We start from the raw sequence: 11017 nt of genomic DNA, 5'->3' as shown, positions 1-11017 counted from the left end.
AGTCTCCACTATATCCCCAGTAGTAGAAATAGCACTAGTACACTATCAGCTCTTAATGCATATTGCTGCATAAAGAAATGAAAAGAATACAAGTGAGCCCTGGCTGGTGTGGCTCAGTGGACTGACTGCTGGCCTGCGAACCCAAGGGTCGCTGTTCAATTCCCAATCAGGGCACATGCCTAGGTTGTGGGCCAGGTCCCCAGTAGGGTGTGTGGGAGAGGCAACCACACATTGATGTTTCTCTCCCTCTCTTTCTCCTTCCCTTCCCTGTTTCCATAAATAAATAAATAAAATCTTAAAAAAAAAAAGAATACAAGTGAAGGTTGAAATGTGAAAGCTGCCTTCTTTAACAATTTCGCAGTCATGTTGCCAAAAATTTTTGCTCTCACTGAAGTAAATGAAAACATTCCATCATTAAGTTTTGGAAATTTGTTAATGAAACAGATTGAGCTCATGGGTTCTGTTGAGAATGACACATTTAGTGTTGGACATTTAGCACTTTGTGTGAACTCTGAGGAGTCTAGATAAAAGGAATGGAAAAAGGATGAATTTCAGTTTAGAACTCACTTTGAAAGAAAAAGTTTATAAGGCCCTGGGATGGGCCCTTGAGTACCATTTCAATTTACTCCAATCCAGTCTCATTTCTAATGCAATTAGCCGAAAACAGGAATGAGGACAGGAAGAGATTTCTGGTTTCCAGAAGTGAACCTCTGGACCACGGCCAAAGCTATCACCTCAAAGGAAACATATGATTTACCACAAGAGAAGCGTTCCATCTCCTTTCCTCCCGAGGTAGGAAGAGGGGCCATCTGTGACAACTTTGTCCAGGATGCTAACGATTGCCTTCAGGTCTAACTCACAGGATGCAAACTGACGGTCTGAAGACCAAATCTGGCCCACAGATGTATTTCACATGATCCAACCTGTTTTTTTTTTTTCCATTGAATTAGTTGCCAATTTATTTATGTTTTTCAAATTTATTTCTTTATTTTAATTCAGTTACAGTTGTCTGCATTTTCTCCCCATCCCTCCACCCCACTTAGCTGCCAATTTAGAAAGTCAGGAGAATTCACATAAAAGCCTGGTCTTCTCCCTGCCCGCCCCCCCCCCTTAAAAAATAAAAACAAAGATATAGCAACACTGCCCTACAGCCACACACTGTAGCAACAGTTAGCTGGTGTTGAAATGTGCATTCCCATGGCTGCCTCTCTTCACTCTGATATTGAAAATAGTTTCAACTTGCCATTCCTCATGGCCCTGCATTGTTTCCTTTCCTACAGCCGGCCTGCCTCCTACATTTATTCTTCCTGGGTGCTGCATGTAAATTGTGTCCTAAACTGTCCCACAAATGTTGTTCAGGTTCTAGCCTTCTGGCTGAGACTGACTATGCAAGTGCTCTATGACTCAACCCTCGTCATTCCAAATCGACTGGTTGATTCCATCAGTTCCTCTGAAACCTCTGGATGCATATGGTCACTGAAAAGGTAGGGTGGGGTCAGCCCAAACTGAGTGGAAGAATCAGCCATCTCTGTGACTGTAGATATAGACAGGGATTCCTAGCTGAGCATCTCATAACAATGCATTTAACTTAGGTAAACTTAATAAGCCTTTGGTAGAAGAGAAAGACAAGTAGGGTTGTCAAGAAAGAAGACAACTAATCTGACTCTGGACAGTGCCCATCTTTATTATAGCACACATTGCATATTTATGTATACATCTGGTGATACATATACATGTAAATGTTTATAAGTAGACACAAGATTATTTCTACTGTCGTATACCCACAGGAGGGTTGTTTTTAAGTTAATTTTAGCTATGCAATTTTTCACTGATTTCCTCCATTTTTTATTTTACTTAGATTGCTTTTATTATGGTAGTACCTAAATAGTATAAACATGGAATTAATAATTAATAGCAATTGCATATAGTTTCAACACATTTTCACCCAAAATACATTGACTGTTAAATGCAAACAAAATAACACAAACAATATAGTTCAAATGATTAACACCAGTTGGACATGAAGTTGATTTTGCTTTGCTGAAATGAGCACTAACAGAATAAGCACACCTACTACACGATACAAAGTTCTCTTAAGGAAATAATACTATACACATCCACGGTACCTTATCTGAAATTCTTGGGGCAAGATGTACTATAGAATTTTCAATTTTTCATACTTTAGAAAAGGGCAAGCACCCAACAGTCAAATTGATGTTTCTGTGGCATACACTATGAATTTCATAGCAAGTGGGCTAACCGAAAACTATAAACAGACATGTCAGCGCAGACCAGGTTCTATTACCAAGTGAGTTTTTCACAAACTTACCAAAAATTGCTGAGCCATTTAACAAGTTCCACAGCCTTAGGAGAATTATTTAAATTCAGTGATCTCATCTATGAAATAATTTACTAGCCCATGACATGAAGCCAGAAAGAAAACCAGGATCTTTAGTCATGGCCACTGAAAGTTCCAGAGAAAATACTGTACTTACGATCAGTGTATTCCTTTATTAAGTACATCAACACCAAATAATTAAGGTGTGCCAAATGCTAGGTTAGAACAGAAGCCCAGAGGTAAATGAATACAATGTCTGGACTCAAGGGGCTCCCTGTTCAGTAAAGGGGACAGACCTGCAAATGAACACAGGACAATTCAGTGTGATAAGTGACAATACCTGCACAGTGAAAATGTGGACTAATTCTATAAGCGGGGGGAGATTAGGGAACATTTTCTTGGTCAGTGATACAGGTATCTAAGTGAGTTTCGGAGGATGAGTAGGATCATTAAGAGTAGGATAGTATTAAAATTGCACTAGTCTTTTGAGACAAATTAAATAATATCATAAAAGGCACTTGAGGAAAAATTGGTTCTCCTTTCATGTTTCCAGCTTAATCATTTATAGTCACTTCAAAAATACTGCCCAATCTTAACCCTTTCCTGCACTGAGCACGAAGTCTGAGCACAGATCACTCTGTGAAATCTTTGTTCTCTTAGGAAGGAAGAACATACAGTTCTCAGGCCCCTCTTCAGTCCTATTGGCTTTCTGATTTTGAAAATGCTAAGTGAGCAGGATTCTTATCTATTTATTAAGACCTTCACAGGGTTCTCTAAGACATATGGCTACTCCTCCCTCTCCCCTCCTCTCCTCAAACCAGTTCCTGTCGGTGTGGACTTGAGTATCATCAGACCTGATTTTTAAGGCTCTTCTAATGCTTGAAGTTTCACTGATTGGCCTCTCTCCAAAGGGGTAAATTAATGGGAGTAATCCCTTCAACACATGAGGCACCATTGCTTATAACTGGCTGGCACCCACGGAGGCTCCCGATCACGGTCCTGATTCCTGATGGCACCAAGACACCCTCTGTGTGGGCTCCACAGAGGGACCAATGACAAACATTTAAATGGAGAGTCAGCATTTATCAGAGAGGCAGGAAACTGCACGGAGACCAGGCAGGGTAAAAAGGCCTTGGTGGCAGCACTCCACCTGTCCACTGACATCCCAAGCCCTTAACTCTCACCCCCAAACTTGCCCTGCCACTAGGGCAAAAGTGAAGCCCTGCAGGGAAATGGGACCAAGCTGTGGAGTCCATTTGGCGATCATCTGGTGTGACTGCACATGTGCCTTGGAGCTCTACCTCTCCTCCACTCCCAAGGGGCTCGTTAGAATAACCATGCAAATATGCAGACTGGATTCCTGACTCGCTGATGGGAGTCCAGGATACTATACCCATCCTAATATTGTTGCAAGTACAGTGCCATATGGGGGGCCCTTTTAGTTGGCACCACACCAACATCCAGTCTGTACGACTCACCTGAAATTTCTCCTAAAATCCCATTAAGAGGGTTTCCAAAGAAAGCAAGAACTCCTCTAATATTTCTGTTCTGAATCAAAACAGGCTCATTCCCAAATTCTGGTGAATTCATTCTGAAAAGGAAACTGTGTAGCTGATTTGCTGATTGGATGGATACTTTACTAGGTGCTAGTGATTGAAACATGGGTGCTGATCAGCATCCCTGACTCACGGTCTAGATTTGTCACTGGGCATCGCAGTTTCACTGAACCTCCAATGTTAAAATTACAGTGGCATTGTGGTTTTTTCCCCACGTTCACTTTAAGAAGTCCAGCAGTGTGATGTGTCAAGTGTCAATTCTGCTCCAACAGTATGATGCTTTAGGAGCTCAGGTGGTTATGAAAGGCAGGGGAGGGGTTCTCCTTGGCAATGCATTCCTGTTGGAGCTAACAGAGGGGCTGTAAGGCTGTTGTGGAATCTGGAACTTAATGTAAGTCTGCAACTTAGCACCTTAATCAGTGATCATCATTCTGTTCTCTCTACAGTTTGTCGTGTGGCTCTCCTTACCACATCCACACTTGTCTGTGCAAAGGGCTTATGCAAAGCAGAGTGTGGCTTAAAATGTGTACAAACTTCATCCAGATCCTTGGAGCTTTCCCATTTGTCTTTGATCTCGAAGCCAGTCAAGGAGAAAATCCATGTCTCTTTCTAGCTGGATGTAAGCTGCAGAGAAACACATAATTGCAAACAAAGGTCAAGAAAAAAAAGGAAGATAAACTTTTTAAAAGTACTCAATCTCAAAATTTCTCCAACTTAGGGATGTTTTAAGTCCAGAGTGGTATAAATGAGGAAAGTGAGGGTAGGGTGGGGTGAAGCCTGAAGACATTGTATATGTGATGGGGGAAAATGCAAATACAGCTCAGCTCCTCTGTGTCACGTTGTTTCATGTTTGCCCTTAAGTAATGTAACAGGGAAGCAGAGTTGTTCCCCAGGGCTCTGGAGTAGTTTGGGGTGGGGATGACATGGGGTGAGGACAAGTGGGAGGAGATGTTTTTGGAGAGGTAGGTGGCAGGACCAGATAACAGAGTCTTATGAGCTTCAGCTTGAAGTTCAGTTATATCCTGAAGGTAGTGGGAAAATATTGAAGGGTTTAATTAGAAGAGTGATACTATCTTTTTTACACAGCTGTTATATATACATGCAATGATTATTCTTTGTTCAATATACCATATTTTTCGGACCATAAGATGCACCTAGGTTTTAGAGGAGGAAAATAGGAAAAAAAAATTTTGAAGCAAAAAATGTGGTTAAATATTTAATAACATAAATAACATAATATTTCACCAATGTAAGCTACATTTGTATTATAAAATACAAACCCCCATTTTCCTCCCAAATTTGGGGGGGAACGTGCATCTTATAGTCCGAAAATATGTCTCAATCATTTTCCAAATCAAAACACAATGAGTATCCTGTGTTCAATATAACATTATACCATAAGCATTTTTCAACTCAAAACAAATATAATTTTAATGATAATCCACTAAGAAAATTTACCTTAATTCCTCAACTGCTGGAAATTCTTATTTCATCATATTCTTCTAATTATCCAGTGGCTTCTGTCTACCTTTCCCCAGACTGTGGTGTCCTTTGAGACAAGGACTGAGTCTTCTTTCCACTTGACCTTTGTCATCTAGTGTAGAACTTGACATAAATAGAAACTAAATGGAGCAACTTCCCACCAATATCTTCCAAAGGTCTTGAGGATTCTTTCAAACATTTCAACATTGGGAGGCAAACTTTCCTCATTATTTCTTTACAGTTGTCAGCTGCTGCAGTATCCTCAGCCCTACACACATTCAAGCAACTAGCTCATCAGTTCAAACCAACTCCAGAATTGTTCTGACTTCAAACCATGTGATACGCATTCAGCTCAGTACTTGATTTACAGAAATGAAAAGCAACTGTCCATCCTACTCACACGTACAGCACACAAACTGTGTGGAAATGTAAGTCCTGTCTGTGATTAAATTACAGCCCGCAGTCTGGCCACTCGGTTCAGTGTTAGCTGTCTGAATGCCTCAATCCACCTTCGCCAGGGAAAGGCTCAACTTTCTTTCATTTCCTTGTGCCACCCTGGGCCTGAGGCAGAAACAGTGTCACTGTGCAAAGCAAGGTCCCTCTTCCTGAAAGGCAGGAAGTTGTCAGTGTCTTCTGTAGCTTTCTTCTTCCTTTTTCTCTGTTTAATTCACAGCACTTCCTCAACCTGGGTCATCCCCAATACTACAGAGTAACACAGTTTTGAAGGTTCAGCCCTAATCTCTCCCAGAATTCCATGAAGAGGTCCCCCAAAAAGGGGGAAAGAATCCCACATCTCTGTTTCTTTTCTGAATTGAAGGAGACTCAAGCCCAGGTGCCAAAAATATCTCTCTGAGAGGGAAAGACCACACTGGGAAGGCTACAATTTATAGGAACTGAGGAGATCATTTCTAAAATAAAACAAAAACTGTTGAAGAGGCAAATCATGTCCAGAGAAAGAAGGCATATCAATTAATTTTTGCTCTGGCTGAGGAAAAGTGAAGTTAATAGGGGGAAGAGACTTGCAGGAGGGGAAATGAAAGCCAACATACTCCTGGCTTCTTGAGGTGCCCCCTGAGTCAACTAATTACCTGAGAGGGGATTAGGAAGTGAGTTGTGAACTTCTCTTGCTTCATGGGGAAAGGGAAAAGGGGGCAGAACCACAGTGTGGCTCTATTGTGAGGGCTAAAATTAGCTTGAGGAAAGTCATCGAGAGATTAGGCATGAAAGAGAAATAAAGGACAAAACCTGTGCTACAGTAATAAGCAGGAGGACAGGCACCTACAGACCAGCCACCAAGCTGACTAATGGAATCATGGTCTGGGTCCGTGACAAGCTCGGGAATTCTTTCCTCCTTCCTGCCTCCCTCCCTTTCTCCCTTCATTTCTCTCTCTCTCTCTCTCTCTCTCTCTCTCTCTCTCTCTCTCTCTCTCCCTGTCCTTCCCCCCTTCCCCAGTGGATCAACATCTGTTACATGGTGGGTACTGTCCTAAGGCACTGGGGACATAAAATTAGACATAAAATATGACATTAATTCATTTGCAATTAGAGGGAGAAATTTTTTTTCCACCAAATTTCTCTTAGGAAAGGAGCTGTATTTGATGAAACCATTCTTGATGAGTGGGCGGGATGGAAAGTGGCACCCTCATAGCCGTATATGTGGCTGAGGACCACACCTGAATGAAGCAAAGGGAGGGATTGTCTTGAAGTGCCAGAGAGGAAGGATGGAAGGATGAAGCGATGAGGATGGTGAAAAGTTGTGCTCCACAATGCGATACTTCACCAAAATCACAAAATGCTCAATGTAGATTTCTTGTGAAAACCAGTAAGGGGACCAAGTTCTATCTGTATATGGGGTGACACAGAACACAACAGAAATAGTATGCAAGGGGCCAGCAGAGACCAGACAGGAGCCAGAGAGAAAGATGAGGATGATGCCACGGGAACATGTCGGGAAAGCTTTGTACCATTCCAGGCCATGTAACTGGAATTTGGCCTGAATTTGACCAGATTTGCAAGACTCAGGATTGTCACATTCAGGACAACAGAATGTCACATTCAGTTGGTCATAGGACTACATTTGAAAGTCCGTAAACCTATTACCTGAGGACAGAGGGAAGAATATACTGCAAAGCCCAACCCATCGGATGGTGGATGAATGACATAATATATGGAAAATACTTTATATCATGTATAATTGGGGCCTATGGGCCCCAAGTGTCTATGCATAAATAGGCTTCAAAGAAATCCATGAAATCCCTGAATTTACTTGCAAAATGTGTGAATATGTATGTACATACATATCCACATATATGTGTGTATATATACATATATCCCCAAAATAGTTAATAGTAAAATAACTAGCGATTCCTGAGTGTTTACTATGAATTATTGTACTAAAAGCTTAATGCACAATTATTTCATGCTCATAACAACTGTATAAGAAACAAACCTGAAAATCGGGGACCATGAGTAAGCCCACCAAAGTCACACCATGCGTGAGTAGCAGAGCCAACAGCATGAACTCATGTCCAAGTTATTAGCCCGCATGCTCAACTGCCTTCCACTGATGTGCCCTCTGAACTTCGCTGAATCCTGAGTCAGATTTTATTACCATGGCAAATGTTGTTTTTCCCAGAGAAAAAGATTAGAGAAATGGACTTAGGTGCCTAGTGGGACACAGATTCTATTAATATTTCTGAGGGCCTACACATCCCAGACACTTTCATGTATAATGAGCCGTTTCATCCTCTCCTTTCATTCCATTCAGTGCAGCAGGAGCAAATATTCCTGCTTGACAGTCGGCAAGCCTGACTTCGCGGCAGCATGGTGCACTTGACACCAGGGTCTCCCACTTCATCCACCCACTGCCCAGTCATGGGTCAGGCTGGTGGACTCGAGTTGAAGAGTCATACAGAAGGTCAGCTGAACCATCATCAAATCAAATTGTACTTTGAATCCTGTGAAAGAAGGGGCCTCGTTGACACGGCTTTATTGCTGAGGATAGAGGTCTGTAGAATGTGCACCGAGCATCAGGAGAGGACAAAGTCAGTGGAGACTTTTGACTCTGAGTTGCCAACTTAATCTTTCCTAGAGTATCCATCACACACTTCAGAAACTCCACAGGGTCACCCTCGTATTCCTTCAGCTTGTCGTGGAAATAGCTCTGCAGGCCACACGTGCAATTCCTTGAGAAGAACAAAAGGAACAGCAGCTGAAATATTCCCTCCTTTCACAGCAGTCTGTGCTCATGACTAAGGTGGATGTGGCTGTCCCCACTTTGAGTACACCCCAGAAATCCCAGGAGACAATGGCAGGGTTGTTAACATAAAGGCAGGGCCTACCCAGACCACAGTTGGAATTCCATCATCAGACTAAGGGAGGAAGGAGACATGAGGCCTGGATTAGTTCCTCAGCACCTGGCTAGACAGAACTAATTAGAAGGCCGTTTTGCTAACTGTCGCTTAGTTGGAGTAGAAGCACAGTGCGACAGCTCATCATTTCTAAAGCAAAGAAATAAAAGGTAAAGCAGAAGAATTCTTATGAAAGAGCCACCACAAAGGGCAATTGTTCTTTCTGCGTGAGGGGAGGGGATGACCTATTACAACTTTAAAAGTAACACCTGAAGACATTTAAGAACTGGCTTAACAGCAACTTTCATGGCTATTTGTCATGTACTTATTGGCTAAGCAACAGTCGAAGGAAAAAAGGACGCTTTTCTAAATTGTCCTGGATGAATAGGTAGGACTGCTCAAGAGAGACATAACACCAGACTTCTCAAAAAAGACCCAACAGCTAACTCTAGGCCTGTTGTTCTCCAAGCCCAGCAGCAGGAAGAGCAGCTTGGAACTTGTCAGGAAGGCAAACAAACGCTCGGGTCGGGCCCAGACCCACAGCCGCAGAAACCCCAAGCATGGGGGACTGCAGTCTGTGTTCACAGGTCCTCCAGGGTACCTGACGTGTGCTCGAGCGTGAGAAGCCCTGCTTTAGAGAGTAATAGAAAAAACTCTGACTGAGACTCAGACAAGTCCAGGTTGGAGTCCCACCATGGACACTAACTCAGGGTGAAACTTTGGGCAAGTTTCTTAAACCCTCTGAGCCAGAACTCTATTCTACTCTGTGAGGATAAGAGTGGTAGCAACAGGTCTGTGTAAAGGAAATGAAATATGAAGTGATTAGCACTTGGTCATTGCTCACCCAACCAATGGTAACATGTCTGAGGTCATTCAAAAGAACAGAATTAACCTGTGTGGCCACTTGACAAGGTTTGGGAAGCTGCTCCTGTTAAACTAGCACCATGTCTAAGCATTATTCTTCACTCTTTAAAAAGCTTTATTTCTCAGAGAATGGACCACCTGTTACAGAATCACCTGGTATGTCTGTTAAAAAATATAAATACCTAGTACTCATTTCAGACCTACCAAATCTGCACTTCGTGAACTGTGGTCTGGTATTTAGGAGTTTAACATTTTTCCCAGGAGATGCTTTGGCAGACTAAGGTGTGAGAAGCAGTGATTAAAACAAAAAGGTGAGACTCAGCTCAGCTGTGGGTCAGCCTGCACTCCCCTGCGGCTCAGGCTGAAGGAGGTGGACGTGTCTCAATGGTACACCAGTAAGTCTTGTGGAACCAAGAAGTGAGACATCCTGGACTTTGCCCACTTGTCACCACCTTTACCCTGTGGTGGCTGATGAGCTGCTGGCTGGATTTTTCTTAGCTGGCCAACCTGGAGTTGAGGCAATTTTTCTGATTTATGAGGGAAAATATTTTTGGTGGTGGCAGAAGGGAACTATGTTAGCAGGGGGCTGTGATTGTAGATGTTTACGCAAAAAAATGCTCGAGTTTTGTTTTTCCAGTGGTACCTCTTTAAGAAGTTCCAAATCTGTTAATGTAGGCACAGATCAAAAACTTGGTACCCTCTCTCCTATTCCTACCAAGATTGCCAGTCAGGTTGCTATTCTCCTGGAACCTCTGGTTTCAGAGGAGTGAATGGCCATTTTGACATCTTTGGGATGAGCTTTTTGTGGGGAAGAGAAAAGAGGTCAGTGGGGGAGAGGGGCATGGAATTCAGGTGACTCAAGCAAGTCCAATATGCCCAGCCACCAGTCTGGGATTCTATAAGTCCTCTCATACATCTAAGACAAAAGTCAAAGCATAATACCCAGAAGTGACAATAATAGCTAACATTTGTTAAGCCTCCCTATGTGCTAGGAGCTTTACATTTATCATCTTATTGAAACCTCACCAAAAATCATAGGATTAAGTGTATCCTATTCAGGGATGAGAGAATTGAGGCAAAGAGAGGTTAAGTAACTTCTCCAGACTCACAGGCAGCAGAGAGCAAAGCTGAGTTTTGAACCCAGGCAACATGCCCAACTGCCACACCAGAGCTCCGAACCCTTGCTGACTGAAGTGCAGCTCCTGGACCAGCATCTTCCAGGAGGGTGAGAGAAATACAGAACCTCAGACTCCACTCCAGACCTGCTTAATCAGACTCCGCATGTTAACAGAGATTTGTGGGCACACTAAAATTTGAGAAGCGCTGCTCTAAAGCACAAGCACATTCTCCAAGTGTACTTCATACCACCAGCACCAAAAATACCTGCAAGTACTGGTGAATCATGTAGATTTCCAGCCTACCTGAAA

The 11017-nt window shown here is 42.7% G+C and overlaps 1 protein-coding gene across 2 annotated transcripts in view; it reads right to left on the bottom strand.

The window, feature by feature from the left end:
- Positions 1–1666: 1666 nt before the first annotated feature.
- Positions 1667–11017, bottom strand: part of LOC123478169 (suppressor of cytokine signaling 2) — a 101635-nt gene continuing 92284 nt past the window's right edge. Inside the window, exon 3 of one of the 2 annotated variants that reach the window (XM_071219502.1) lies at positions 1667–4518. The gene's annotated coding sequence lies outside the window, so the exon portion shown is untranslated. Of the gene's footprint in view, positions 4519–7696; positions 8562–11017 lie in introns of those variants that run through there. The other variant, XM_071219501.1, reaches the window with a different exon arrangement.

The sequence above is a fragment of the Desmodus rotundus genome, chromosome 10 (genome assembly GCF_022682495.2).
Source record: "Desmodus rotundus isolate HL8 chromosome 10, HLdesRot8A.1, whole genome shotgun sequence".
Classification (NCBI taxonomy): Eukaryota; Metazoa; Chordata; class Mammalia; order Chiroptera; family Phyllostomidae; genus Desmodus; species Desmodus rotundus.
This window is presented reverse-complemented; position numbering and strand designations above follow the sequence as displayed.